Raw genomic sequence first — 13354 nt, forward strand, 5'->3', positions numbered from 1 at the left:
TGGGTTCGCTTCTGCTACAATTAGAGTTCAGTTAGCGGCAATTTCAAATTTTCACATTGGTCTGTCGGATAACAATATCCTGTCCCATAAGCTGTGTAAAGCTTTTCTCAAAGGAACCACTATGCTCAGGCCCCCAGTGAGAGATCCTCCACCACTGTAGGATCTAAATTTGATTTTAGCTTCGCTAATTTTGCCCCCTTTCGAACCTGCAGCTTCTTGATCACTGAAGTTCTTATCTTGGAAAACCCATTTTCTGGTAGCTATTACTTCAGCCAGAAGAGTTTCAGAACTACAGGCTCTTTCTATCCATCCCCCATACCTCATGTTCCGCAATGACAGGGTTGCTCTTAGGACTAATCCTTCCTTCAGAGAGTAACTTGAATCAGTCCATAGACCCTCCTATGTTTTTCCCTAACCACTCCAACAGGGCGGAGTATAAGTTGCACCAGTTAGATGTTCACAGGCAACTACGCTTATAGTTACATAGAACCAAAGACATTAGAAAATCAGATCAACTGATGTTCATCGTGCATACAGCTGCAGTAATCACAGATGGGTTTTCTGCCGTCAGGCGGTCCCTTAGTCGGCCGAATTCCAAAGTCTTGGTCCGGCGTCAGTTGTCGTCGCTTTCTCTTCTGACGTCAGTGAGGCCAGAGTATATAAGACACAGCCGACGCCATGTTCTTCAGTCTTTTTTGCTGCGCGGTGCCCGAAGCAGAAGCAGTTCGCAAGTGCTGGTCGGCCAGCTCCTGAATTACGAAAATTTTGGAAACCGAAGTCTTCATTAAAGCTAAGTACCCCTTTGGGGAAACTTTTCTTGCCTCAGACCGATGTCAGAAAATGTTAATTGTATTTCTTGTGGGAAGCAAATACCGCATAAGGATTTCCATTCCCTCTGCATACCTTGTTTGGGCCCAGACCACAATGTCTCGGGCTGTCGCTTTTGCGCTACCTTCAATAAACGCACTATTAAGCATCGGGCGGAGTTCGCCCAACACTACTTTGGTAAAGCTTTTGATTATAAAATGTCGTCTGACACTCCGACTACCGTTTTGTCCAAAAAACGCAAGGAAAAGGACCGACATGCGAGGCCCGCGGTCCCCACCGGCACCACGCCAAAACAGGCTACACGTGGTCCGGTTCTCAGCGAGACGCCTTTGCAGTCCCTGACTACCGACGACACTCCTTTGGCGGTGTCCTCTGTACCCGAGACCGCTGGGACCTCGGCCCTTTCCCAGACTACAACCGAAGCCTTTGCTAATGTTGAGCCTACTAATGTGGACAGGTCCACCTCCACCCATGGTGTATTTAGGCCCTCATCTTCTTTTTCAATTAAGGCCTTTACTAAATCCAAAGCAGCCAGGCATCCCACGAGGCCAGTTGCACAGGGCCCATCTCCAGGTCCCATGCCTAAAAAACAGATGCTTAAAATGGCTGAGGATTTAATTACTCTTATCAGAGGTTCTCAACCCCCTCCAGACAAGAGACCCAGAGTGGAGGAAGATTCCCCCTCTTCTGATCAGGGATCCTTTTTATCAGAACATTCTGATGCAGAGGAACACTCTTACTCTCCTTTAGAGGATTCGGATGCAGAACAGTCCATTCCTTCTGTATCCCCTCCTGAGGATTTTTCCTTTGGGGAAACCTTGCACACCTTGAGGGAACACTTCCATTGGGAAGGCCAAGACTTTTCAGATTCCAAGAAAAGACTTAGGGAATTTCTTTTGTTACCTCAACACAGACCTCTGGCTATACCCCCTGTTTTGGACATACTGGATGATGTCTATTCGGAGGCTTGCCTTAACCCAGATTCTCTGCCTCCTGCACCAGTCAAACCTGATAGGTATTACAGAGTACCCAGCTCTCACCAATTTCTCTTCAAAAGCCATAATGCTGACCCTGAAACCATTTCACAAGGCCCCAAGGGATTGAAGGCCTTCACTGCCAAGAATCCACTTCCTGCAGAAAGGGAATCAAGATCTTTAGAAAGGTGGGGTAAAAAGGTATATACCTCGGCCACCCTAGCCATGAGGGCCTTAAATTGTCAGTTTCATATGCTTAAATATCAACAGTTCCTGTTATCACAATTAAGGAACAAAATGTCTCAACCTGAACAACCAGATTTAAAGGAGTTACAGGATATGATGCATAGTGCAGAGCAAGTGGGTAAACACACCTTACAATGTGGTTATGATGCCCTAGAGGCTTCAAGTAGAGCGGCTGCTACGGGATCAGTCATTCGCAGACATGCTTGGCTTAGAGAACAAACCTTGCCTGATCATGTGAAAGCTAAACTTCTAGATGCTCCTTTACAAAAGGATGTGCTGTTTGGTACTAATGCTGAGGAGATATTACGGAAAATGGAAGAAAAGGCCAAATCTATGCAAACTGTCAAAACTTTTTTCCAGGTCCAACCACCACGTTTTAGCAGAAATTGGCCTTCAAAGAACTGGTCCTTTCCAGCCACTGACAAGCCCCAAAGAGGTAGATACAGGCGCAAGGGGCAGAGGGCAATCACAAGGATCATATAGAGGACGACAATGGCAAACTCCAGCACCAAGAGGTGGCGAGGACAGTGCACAACAATACAGGAAGCAAACCCAATGACTCCCTCATTTCCATGCCAAGCACGTCTCAGCTGGCAGCACCTTTGGGAGGAAAGCTAGTATTATTTGCAAACAATTGGCATATTGTCACAACAGACAAATGGATCCTGGACATTATAAACAGAGGCTACAAATTTCATTTCCACACTCTTCCAAAAATTAAAGGCATGCCAAACCTGCCACAGAATCAAAGGGCAGAGGCACAACTACAAATTTCAAAGCTCTTAAGCATGAGAGCTATTAAAGAGGTACCTTCTCACGAACAAGGTTTTTATTCAAGGCTTTTTCTGGTACCAAGGAAAGGAACCGACTGGAGACCCATTTTGGACTTATCCATCCTAAACACATTTCTACTCATACCAAAATTCAAGATGCTCACATTACAGCAACTTTTTCCCATGCTGGGCAAGGAGTTTTGGCTGGTAACATTGGACCTCAAGGAGGCATACCTGCATGTCCCAATCAGACAAAGCTGCAGCAGATACCTCAGATTTCTTGCAGGTTCAATCCACTATCAATTCTCTGCATTGCCCTTTGGCTTATCTACTGCACCCAGAGTATTCACAAAGTGCCTGGCATCAGTGATTGCCTACTGCAGACTTCAAGGGATACAAATTTACCCTTATTTGGATGACTGCCTGATACAAGCGGACATCAAGCACATACTTCTGGAACATCTGACATATGTGACACGGCTATTGCATGCTCTGGGATACACAATCAACAAAGAGAAATCAAGGCTAACACCATCTCAGAAAATAACCTTCCTGGGTGCCAACTTGGACACAAACACCCAGATGGCCTATCTTACGCCAGAAAAACAAGGGCAACTATCTCAGTACTTCAAAATACTAGCAAAAAGTACCAGGCTTACTGCAAGGAAAATCCTGCAGGCTCTGGGATTCATGGCATCTTGCATTCTTTTAATCCCACGTGCAAAGCTGCATATGAGGAAACTTCAATGGTACCTAAAAAACCTATGGTCTCAACACAGTCACAGTTTGGAAACAATACTACCAATAATCCCATGTTTGCAAAAGGAATTTCTATGGTGGGCCCAAGCATGTCAAACAAACACAGGCCTCCCATTCTGCAAGCCTCAAGCAGAGCAAACTATCACAACAGACGCCTCAGATTACGCTTGGGGGGCGCACATGATGGACAGGTGCATCCAGGACAAATGGTCCCAAAAAGAAAAGCACCTCCACATCAATCAAAAAGAAATGCTAGCAGTAATAAATGCAATTACAGCTTTCAAGGACTTCCTGCATCCAGGACAATTACTCATAAGAACAGACAACACCACAGTAATGTGGTACATAAACAAACAAGGAGGAACACATTCATACCCCTTGTGCAGACTAGCCATGACCCTTTGGAATTTGGCTCTGGAATGGCAAATCGAACTTCAAGCACAGTACCTGCGAGGATTGGAAAACACACTGGCAGACAAATTAAGCAGAAATATGACAGATCCACATGAATGGAAGTTACATCCGCAGGTGTTTGCAGAAATAACCCAAGTGTGGGGGAGGCCAGACATAGATCTTTTTGCCTCCCACAGGAATCATCAATTGGAAAAGTTTTGTTCGAGGACCTTTCATCCAAAGGCCTGGAGAGTGGACGCCCTTTCATTCAGTTGGACAGCATGGACAGTTTACGCATTCCCACCTTTGCCTCTTCTGCCCAAGGTACTTTTGAAAGCAAGAGCAGACAGACCGAAGATGATACTGATTGCTCCAGATTGGCCAAGGCAGCACTGGTACCCATTGCTGAGGAGCCTAACACATACTCCTCCCTGGTACCTGCCTCTAATGCCACTTCTGCTGACTCAGCACAGTTACAAAACTCTCCACAGTCAGCTGAAAGCACTCAATCTCGCTGCATGGAAAATTCCTTAACACCACAACAGACTCTACTCTCCAATGAGGTGCAGGATGTCATTTTGGAGGCCAGAAGACCATCTACTAGAAAAGCTTACTCCGCAAAATGGAAGCGGTTTTGTTCTTGGAATGCGAAAAAAGGCCAGGACCCTAGAAAACTGAACTTGCCTCAGGTATTACAGTATCTAGCTGAGCTGCTGAACAGTGGACTTTCATTTTCTTCCATAAAAATCCATGCTTCAGCTATTTCTGCAGAATACAGCACGGATCCCCCTTTATTTTCTCACCCACTCTTACGACAGTTCCTCAGAGGGGCTAAGAATATTAGACCACCAAGGAAACAACCAATACCAGCCTGGGATCTTAATTACATACTAGAAAAATTAACATTGCCTCCTTTTGAACCAACTGCCTCAACAGATTTGCAATATTTGTCCTGGAAAACAGCCTTCCTTCTGGCTATCACTTCAGCTCGTAGAGTTTCGGAATTACAGGCTCTCATGGCGGTGCAGCCCTTTCTCATTTTCCATCAGGACAGGGTCTCCCTTCGCACCAACCCTTCATTTATGCCTAAAGTGGTATCTAGGGTAGCTTTAAATCAAGCCATACACCTTCCTACCTTTTACCCCAATCCTCAAAACAAAGGGGAAAGGCTGCTACATTCCTTGGACATCCATAGGCAGCTACGTTACTATTTGGACAGAACAAAGTCCTTCAGGAAATCAGAACAACTCTTTGTGTCCTATGCTGTAGGGGCTCAAGGGAAGCCAGTTTCCAAGCAGACTATTTCAAAGTGGATAGGCCACTGCATACGGTTTTGTTATTCCTATCATGGGAAATCTGTTCCTACAGGTATCAGATCACACTCCACCAGGGCCACAGCTACCTCTACAGCCTTCCTCAGAGGAGTTCCTACCAAAGATATTCTGGAGGCAGCCACTTGGAGTTCTGTACATACCTTCACAAAACACTACCACCTGCCTTTATATTCCAGAACAAGAGAGCAGGCTTTGCCACTGCTGTTTTGCAGGGCATTCTGGCTCAACCCAGTTCCTCCTAGTACCTACCACCCTGTGCGTAGCTTTGGGATTCTACCCATCTGTGATTACTGCAGCTGCATGCACGATGAACATAGTACAATTTTGTACCTACCATAAATGTAGATGTTAGAGTGCTAATACAGCTGCAGTACAGGTTTCCCTCCCTCCTTCCCCACTTGGTAAAGGCATGGGGCCTAACAACCTCTTCATACAGCCTGACTGGTTTATCCTTCTAAGGTTTATTTGCTTGCAACCACTGTTTTTGGATTATATTGCATTACATGTATACGCATATAAGCATAATTTATGTATTGCCTTCTTTCGGGGGGCACCTGACATCTGGGGCAAGAAAGACTGAAGAACATGGCGTCGGCTGTGTCTTATATACTCTGGCCTCACTGGCGTCAGAAGGGAAAGCGACAACCGGCCGGACCAAGACTTTGGAATTCGGCCGACCGAGGGACCGCCTGACGGCAGAAAACCCATCTGTGATTACTGCAGCTGTATTAGCACTCGAACATCTACATTTATGGTAGGTACAAAACTGTACTTTCCTGTCTTGTGCAGTAGGTAAACAAGGTCTTCTGGTCTCCAAGGTAACCTTATCCAGGTGGTTGTTTTCTATCATCACATTCATATATCAACTCAGGAATAAAGAATTACCAGTCAAACCAAAAGGTCACTCCACCAGAGCTTTAGCCACTTTTCAGGTTAGGTTGCCCATGGAATCTATTTGTGCTGCGGCTACATGGGCCAACCCACATACTTTCATTTTGCTTTACAAGTTGGATTTGGTTTCCAGGAGCAGAGCTGATTTTGGTTCCACTGTTCTGAAGAGTCTTTTCTGATGAGCCACCCAGGATTTTAAGTGCTAGGCACGCTGTCCCAACCAGCAAGAATGAAGGTGAGATAGACAACTTAACATAAAGAAGTTATGTACCTACCATAACGTTCCATGTTAGTTGTCTTCTCGCCTTCTTTCTTGCATCCACCCTCCATCCCCCTATCCTAGTGGACCGAGAAGAGTTGTTCTCGATTTTGCTCTGGCTATTCCTTCTGCTTAGTAGTCTCTCCAGTAGGATTTATGCATTCTAGGATAGGATTCCTTTATTATTATGTCTGCAGTTAGACTTGCCAAATGAGATCTGGGTATCTAGCACCAGGCATCATGGGATATAGGGGGGCCTCGAGCCAGTAAGCAGCTCTCGAGCTTTTGAAGGTGGCAGAGTCGGAGCCGAGGATCGGCTCCGAACCCAACCAGCAAGAAAGAAGGCGAGAAGAAGACAACTAACATGGAACGTTATGGTAGGTACATAACTTCTTTTTTCTATGTTGGGCAGAAGCCTGCCACCAAAACAAGGGACTATCATTCACTCCACTCCCTGCCGCCCAAACCCTAACTACAGACGCATCAGACTATGCTTGGGGGGCTCATCTGGCAGGGAAGTGCATTCAGGGCGAATGGAGCCCAAATCAAATGCACCTACATATCAATCAGAAAGAGATGCTAGCTGTACAGAATGCTCTGATAGCCTTCAAGGACTACCTTAATCCAGGGCATCTACTGATAAAGACAGACAACACCACAATCGTGGTACATAAACAAGCAGGGGGGCACACATTCCTACACCCTTTGCAGACAAGCCATGGCATTGTGGAACACATCCTTGACTTATCAAGTACCACTACAAGCTCAATTCCTGCCAGGAAAGCTAAATACTCTGGCAGACGAACTAAGCAGAAATCTTATGGACCCACACAAATGGAAACTGGAACCACAAGTCTTCAACATGTTGACACGCAAATGGGGATGCCCAGACATATAGATCTTTTTGCCTCACCCCAGAACTATCAGTTGGACAAATTCTGCACAAGAATTCATCACAAAAATGCTTGGAAAGTGGATGCTGTATCATTCAGCTGGAAAAACCTATCGGTCTATGCTTTTCCCCCTATAACTCTGCTCTCCAAAGTCCTACTAAAAGTCAGGACAAACCAAAAGTGATTCTGATTGCTTCAGACTGGCCTCGACAACACTGGTACCCACTCCTGCGCAATGTGTCACACCTCCCTCCCTGGCACCTGCCTCAGACACCTTATCTATTGTCTCAGCAGAACTACCAAATTCTGCACACTCAGCTCCAAACTTTGAATCTTGCAGCGTGGCTAATCAACTAATTTCACCCTTGACATCTCTCAGCAAATCTGTGATGGATGTCATTTGGAGGCTAGAAGGCCTAGTCCTAGAAAATCTTATGCTGACAAATGGAAAAGATTCTGTGCCTGGAACCAATCACAAGGAATAAGCACAGCAATGCTCAGTATTCCGCAAATTCTGCAATACTTAACTGAGATGCTTCACAAGGGCCTATCTTTTTCTTCCATAAAAATCCATGCCTCTGCCATTTCAGCTCATTACAACACAGAACCTCCCCTCTTCTCTCATCCTCTGCTAATGCAGCATCTCAGAGGGGCCAAAAATTTAAGACCTCCCAGGAGAGCACCAGCTCTTGCATGGGACCTCACTTTTGTTTTGGAAAAACTCACTCTCCTTCTGTTTGAGCCAGCTGCTACTGCAAACCTAAAATTTCTCTTGGAAAACAGCTTTCCTTTTAGCAGTCACTTCAGCTAGAAGGATTTCGGAATTACAGGCTCTTATGGCAGTGGAGCCTTTCATTATTTTTCATCCGGTCAGGGTGGCTCTCGGGACCAATCCATCCTTTATGCCTAAGGTGGTATCCAGTGTGGCTCTTAATCAGACAATTCATCTGCCAACTTTCTTTCCCAATCCACAGAACAAGGGTGAGCGGATTCTGAATTCATTGGGTGTACACAGGCAACTTAGATTCTACTTAAACAGGACAAAATCTCTAAGAAAAACTGAACAACTGTTGGTGGCATTTACTGCAGGGGCAGAGGGAAAGGCTATTTCAAGGCAGACTATTTCCAAATGGATAAGCCATTGTATTTGTTTCTGCTATATGCACCATGGTAAACCTATCCCCAAGGGGATCAGATCTCATTCCACCAGGGCTGCATCTACTTCTGCAGCCTTTCTCAGAGGGGTTCCTACCAGAGAAGCTGCTATCTGGAGCTCAGTTTATATGTTCACTAAAAGTTACCATTTACCTCTCTTAAATAAATCCAGAGCTGGCTTTGCCACTGCTGTCCTGCAGGGCCTTATAGCTGCTCCTAATGCTGTATAACTCCATCCTCCTAACCATAGCTTTGGGATTCTACCCAAATGTAATGACTGCAATAGTGAAACACGAAGAACATAGTACAGTTGTGTACACTTACCATAAATGTAGATGTTCGAGTGTATTCACTGTTGCATTCCTGGTTACCCACCCTCCAGTCCCCTGTTTTTCTCTTACTATACCTCTCCTTTCTTTTACTACACTTAAAAGTCTTTTTGGTGTATTTGCATTTGTTTGGAGGTTATTTTTTGTGTTTTAAATTATCTACATATAAATAAATAAATAAATAAATATATATATATATATATATATATATATATATATATATATATATATATATATATATGTATATATATATATTGCTCCTCATTTGGGGGGCACCTGACATCTGGGGCAAGAAAAACTGATGGCGTCGGCTGCATGTTTTATACCCCTGACGACCTGACGTCATGGAAGAAGGGACAGCAACCGACTCAGGACCCAAGACTTTGTTAATCAGGCCGACTGAGGGCAGCCTGCTAGCAGATTACCCAAATGTAATGACTGCAACAGTGAATACACTCGAACATCTACATTTATGGTAAGTGTACACAACTGTACTTTACTAATCTACTAAACCTGAGTGATGAACTGGTGAAATTCAGCATACCCTTCCAGCCTAATGACCCCTGTACAGTTGGAGAATCATTCCATGCCAATTCTGTGCATATATAAATAACTGCATATAAGCATCTGTTTCCCCTCTGAAATATTGTCAGATTTAAAAATAAACCCATATGGTGGAACCCAAATTTAAAAAGACCCTACAAAGAAAGAGAAAAGGTTATTGCACGTAAAGGTAAATGTAACTCCCAAAAATAAATGTTACTGCCAAAATGCCAAAAACGCCTTTGTCAAACTAAACAGGAATCTCTGCTTCTTAACCCAAACAGCCAAAGCTAGATATGAGGTAAAAATAACCACCCAGGAAAAAGATGATCACAAGACCTTCTTTAACCTCTGTTAAAAACATCGAAATGATGCTCAAAACTGCCCAGAGCTAATAGTCAACAATATCACTTAACTTTAATTTTGAAGTCATAGCCAAATTGCTTGCAGATGAGTTCAGTTCTGCTTTCATCCCCTCCCCACCCTTAGTCCCATATCACATACCAGCATCTCCCCTACTCCACATCTCCCAGGAACAAGTTCTTAAATCAGTATCCAATGCCAAGAATACTGCTTCTGTGGATCTGGATAATGCATCAGGATGCCTGCTGGTCAGCCTGGAACAGAACCTGTCATAACCCCTCAGACACTTGTAAACATCAACCTCCAAACAAGTTTTTTTTCCCCTGGACCTGGGCAACTATTGACCTAAACATTTGACCAGCCTCATCTATAAGACTTATGGAAAGGATTAATATAGAACTAACAAATATAGACATAGGTAACCTACAGACTTTTGACCAGAGCCAGTTTGGTTTTGTCAGTGGCTGATTCTAGCTGACTTCTTTGAGAAGGCTACGGAGGCAAAGAATGAGAGAAAATCTGCTCATACTGCATATTTAGACCTGGTGAAGGTATTCAGCAGCATCCAACATTTGGGCATAATTGATAAACTAATCCAGCTAAATGTAAATCCCTATGCACCTAGTTGGGTAGCAAACTAGCTAATTAGTAGTACCCAGAAATTTAAGGTGGTTGGCTGTACTTCCTTCAAAAGATCTGTCACTAGCAGTGTATTTCAGAGTTTCGACCTTGGGCTTCTCTTTTGTTTGGCATGTATTTCTCTGAGATCCAAGCAAATGTTAAGGGCCTATGGCTGACCAAATTTGCAGATGACTGTAAACTTGGTGTCTTCTGGAGAATTTATAATGGCACAAAGACCATTTAGGAAGACCTTTCCCAAACAAAGAGCTGGTGTCAAAAGCATGACCTAAAACAAAACATTAAAAAATGTATAGCTGTACTCTTCGGCAAACACAAATGACACTTCCTGCAGCTGTCACATTGATATCATATCCCTGAAAATTGACCCAGTAGTAAGGCACCTGGAAATTCATGTAGATACCCCGCAGGTAGTGAACCAGTTCCTAAAAAGGCTATGAGAAAGTATAAAGTGTACTCTAATCTTGCAGCTGTCTTTGCTCCTCTGTGAGCTGACTCATCTGTGGTTTCTCCACCTGCTGTCTCTAAAAGAGAGGCTTAGATTTTTCTAAACCTGCACCATCAGATAAAGTTGGCAAGTGGTTAGAATCTTGGGGAAAATTTTTGGCTCCTTCCAGTAATTTAGTTTTTAGAATTTTATCAGAGCTTCATGTGGAAATTTATTTTGCAATATGTGTAGATAACTTTGCTGTATCTTTGCCTGCTGGACAGAAGTGTAATAACAATGAGATTTTTATTTAATGTGACTCAGGTTTTGAAATCTGGTTTGAGGTGTGTCTTGGAGGGTGCGGACACTATTTCTAGAAATGTAGCCACTTCTATTGTATTTAGAAGGTTTGCTTGGTTACATAACCAGAATTTTTCTGGGGATTTAGAAAATGTGACTTTAAATTCTCTTAAGGTCTTTGTTTTATCTTGCTGCTACCCAAATTTGCAAAGAATAGGATGATAGAGATAAACTGATGCATGTGGTAACTAGAATGTTGCATATTCTAGGTTCTCCCCTAACAAGGCATCCAGTTTCAAAGGGGAGGACAAACAAATTCCATCCCAATGTGTAAGAGTCCCAAGAAAATGGCAGGAGGATAATTCTTCCAGTCCAACGAAAAGGCGTTCCTGTTCCAAAAAAGGTAATTCCCCTACTGAAGAATGATTATGCCAAAACTCTGGGCATCCCATTTCTTCCTGTCCCTCCACCCCTTTTTCCTTTACCCAGGCTTTAGCTCAGCTTAGCAGCCTGGCCAGAAATAGCCTTAGATGTGCAGGTGCTGAGAATAATTTGTGAGGATGCTGTGGCCAGTGAACAGAAAATCCTTCTCCCTTCAGGGAGATCTCCCTCATCTTCCAGACCAGACACCTCTGATCTCTCCATTACTCCTTCACAAGTTGCAAACAGGGGGTTATAATAGGAACCAATTGCTGCACCACAAAAAGGAAAAAAATTTTTCACTAGAATCTTTTTAGTACCCAAAAAGGAACTATCATGGAGACCGTTGTTAGATTTGTCATACTTAAATATCTTTCTGAATGTACCCAAATTCAAAATTTTCACCTGGCAGACAGTCCTTCACCTCCTTCTGGACCCCTGTTTCTTGGTGACTTTACATCTGAAGGATGTTTTTCATCACATTCCAGTTGCTACCAACTTCAGTTTGAACATAAAAATGTCCTTTCTCGCATCCTCGGGTGTGTGATGGAGACAGAAAAAAGTATAGCCTTTGTACCAGTAGGTATAGTCCTGAACTTAAGAACCTTTTCATGGATCTCTCTTTTCATGAAGCTACCTTCACAAGAGAGCTTCTCAAAATTCTAGGCCTCATGGTATCACTGACCCTCATGACACTATGGGCTATACTCCACATAAGAAAGATTCAGTTGTACTTCCAAAAAAAAAAAAAAATTGTTGAACCCAGCACCTGCTTCCCTTGAAATTCCAGATACCAGTGCTGGATTTTGAGAAATGAGAGTTACAGTGGTGGAGGGAACAGATGTCTTGCTATCCAGGCAAACCCTTCTCCCTTTAGACCTCAATTCATTTAGGCCAACCGGACTTGTCAGATTTTGCATGGGGAACAGTGTACAGGGGAGGTCAAGTGCAAGGCAATTGGGGTCCTTCATATATCCTGCAGAGTATATAAATGTCAAAGAAATGCTAGCAGGGATTCAGCCCTTGAAAGTTTTTCACCACATAGGATCCCCAGATCCCCTTTTGTTGGTCACAGACAACACCACAGTCACGTGGTACTTGAACAGACAAGGGAGTACAAGCTCATGCCCTCTTTGCTGGTTGGCAGTGATGGCTTGGGAGCTAGCCTTACAGCATTCTCTGATGCTTCAGGTCAGATCCATTCATCCTGCAGAGCAGAATGTAGTGACAGATAGACTAAGCAGATCCCAGAAGGACCCTTAAGAATGGAAACTCAGGACAGAGATCCGCATGGATTTGCTACAGAAATGGGGAACACTTCATATAGTTTTGTTTTGCTTTCTTTCTAAACTGACAGAAAAAATCTGTTTGAGACATTTTTATAGCTATGCATGGAGGACAGAAGCATTTTTGTTGCCTTGTATGTGAATGCTTCTTTATGCATTTCCACCCTTTCCACATTTACCCATGGTGGTACTTATGATTCAGAAAGAATTATATAATTATGGTAACCCCTTTGGGCCAGGTAAAGTTGGTTGTCCCTTTTAATGGCGTTGGCCAGGGGCAATTACCACAAGCTAACCCGTACTCAAAATCTGCTCACACAGTGCCAGGCCAACTGGTGCACCCTAATATAGCACAACTGCTATTAACATCCAGGATTATTCGTTCTTGATACCTTTTAGGCTTCTTTTCCATGAGGATATGCAGCAGGTATTGAAGGAGAGGAGAAGACCTGCAGGTAGAAAATCATATATTTACAAGTGGAAGAGGTTTTCTAAGTGGTTCCTAACTCGTATCAGAAGGCTTGATATAGTGTCTTACACTT

General features: G+C 43.6%; 1 protein-coding gene across 1 annotated transcript in view; it reads left to right on the plus strand.

Annotated features, from left to right (window-relative positions):
* Positions 1-13354, plus strand: part of SIK3 (SIK family kinase 3) — a gene marked incomplete in the record, with an annotated part of 4425276 nt that overhangs the window by 704476 nt on the left and 3707446 nt on the right.

The sequence above is a fragment of the Protopterus annectens genome, chromosome 8.part0 (assembly GCF_019279795.1).
Source record: "Protopterus annectens isolate FY-2018-M chromosome 8.part0, PAN1.0, whole genome shotgun sequence".
Classification (NCBI taxonomy): domain Eukaryota; kingdom Metazoa; phylum Chordata; order Ceratodontiformes; family Protopteridae; genus Protopterus; species Protopterus annectens.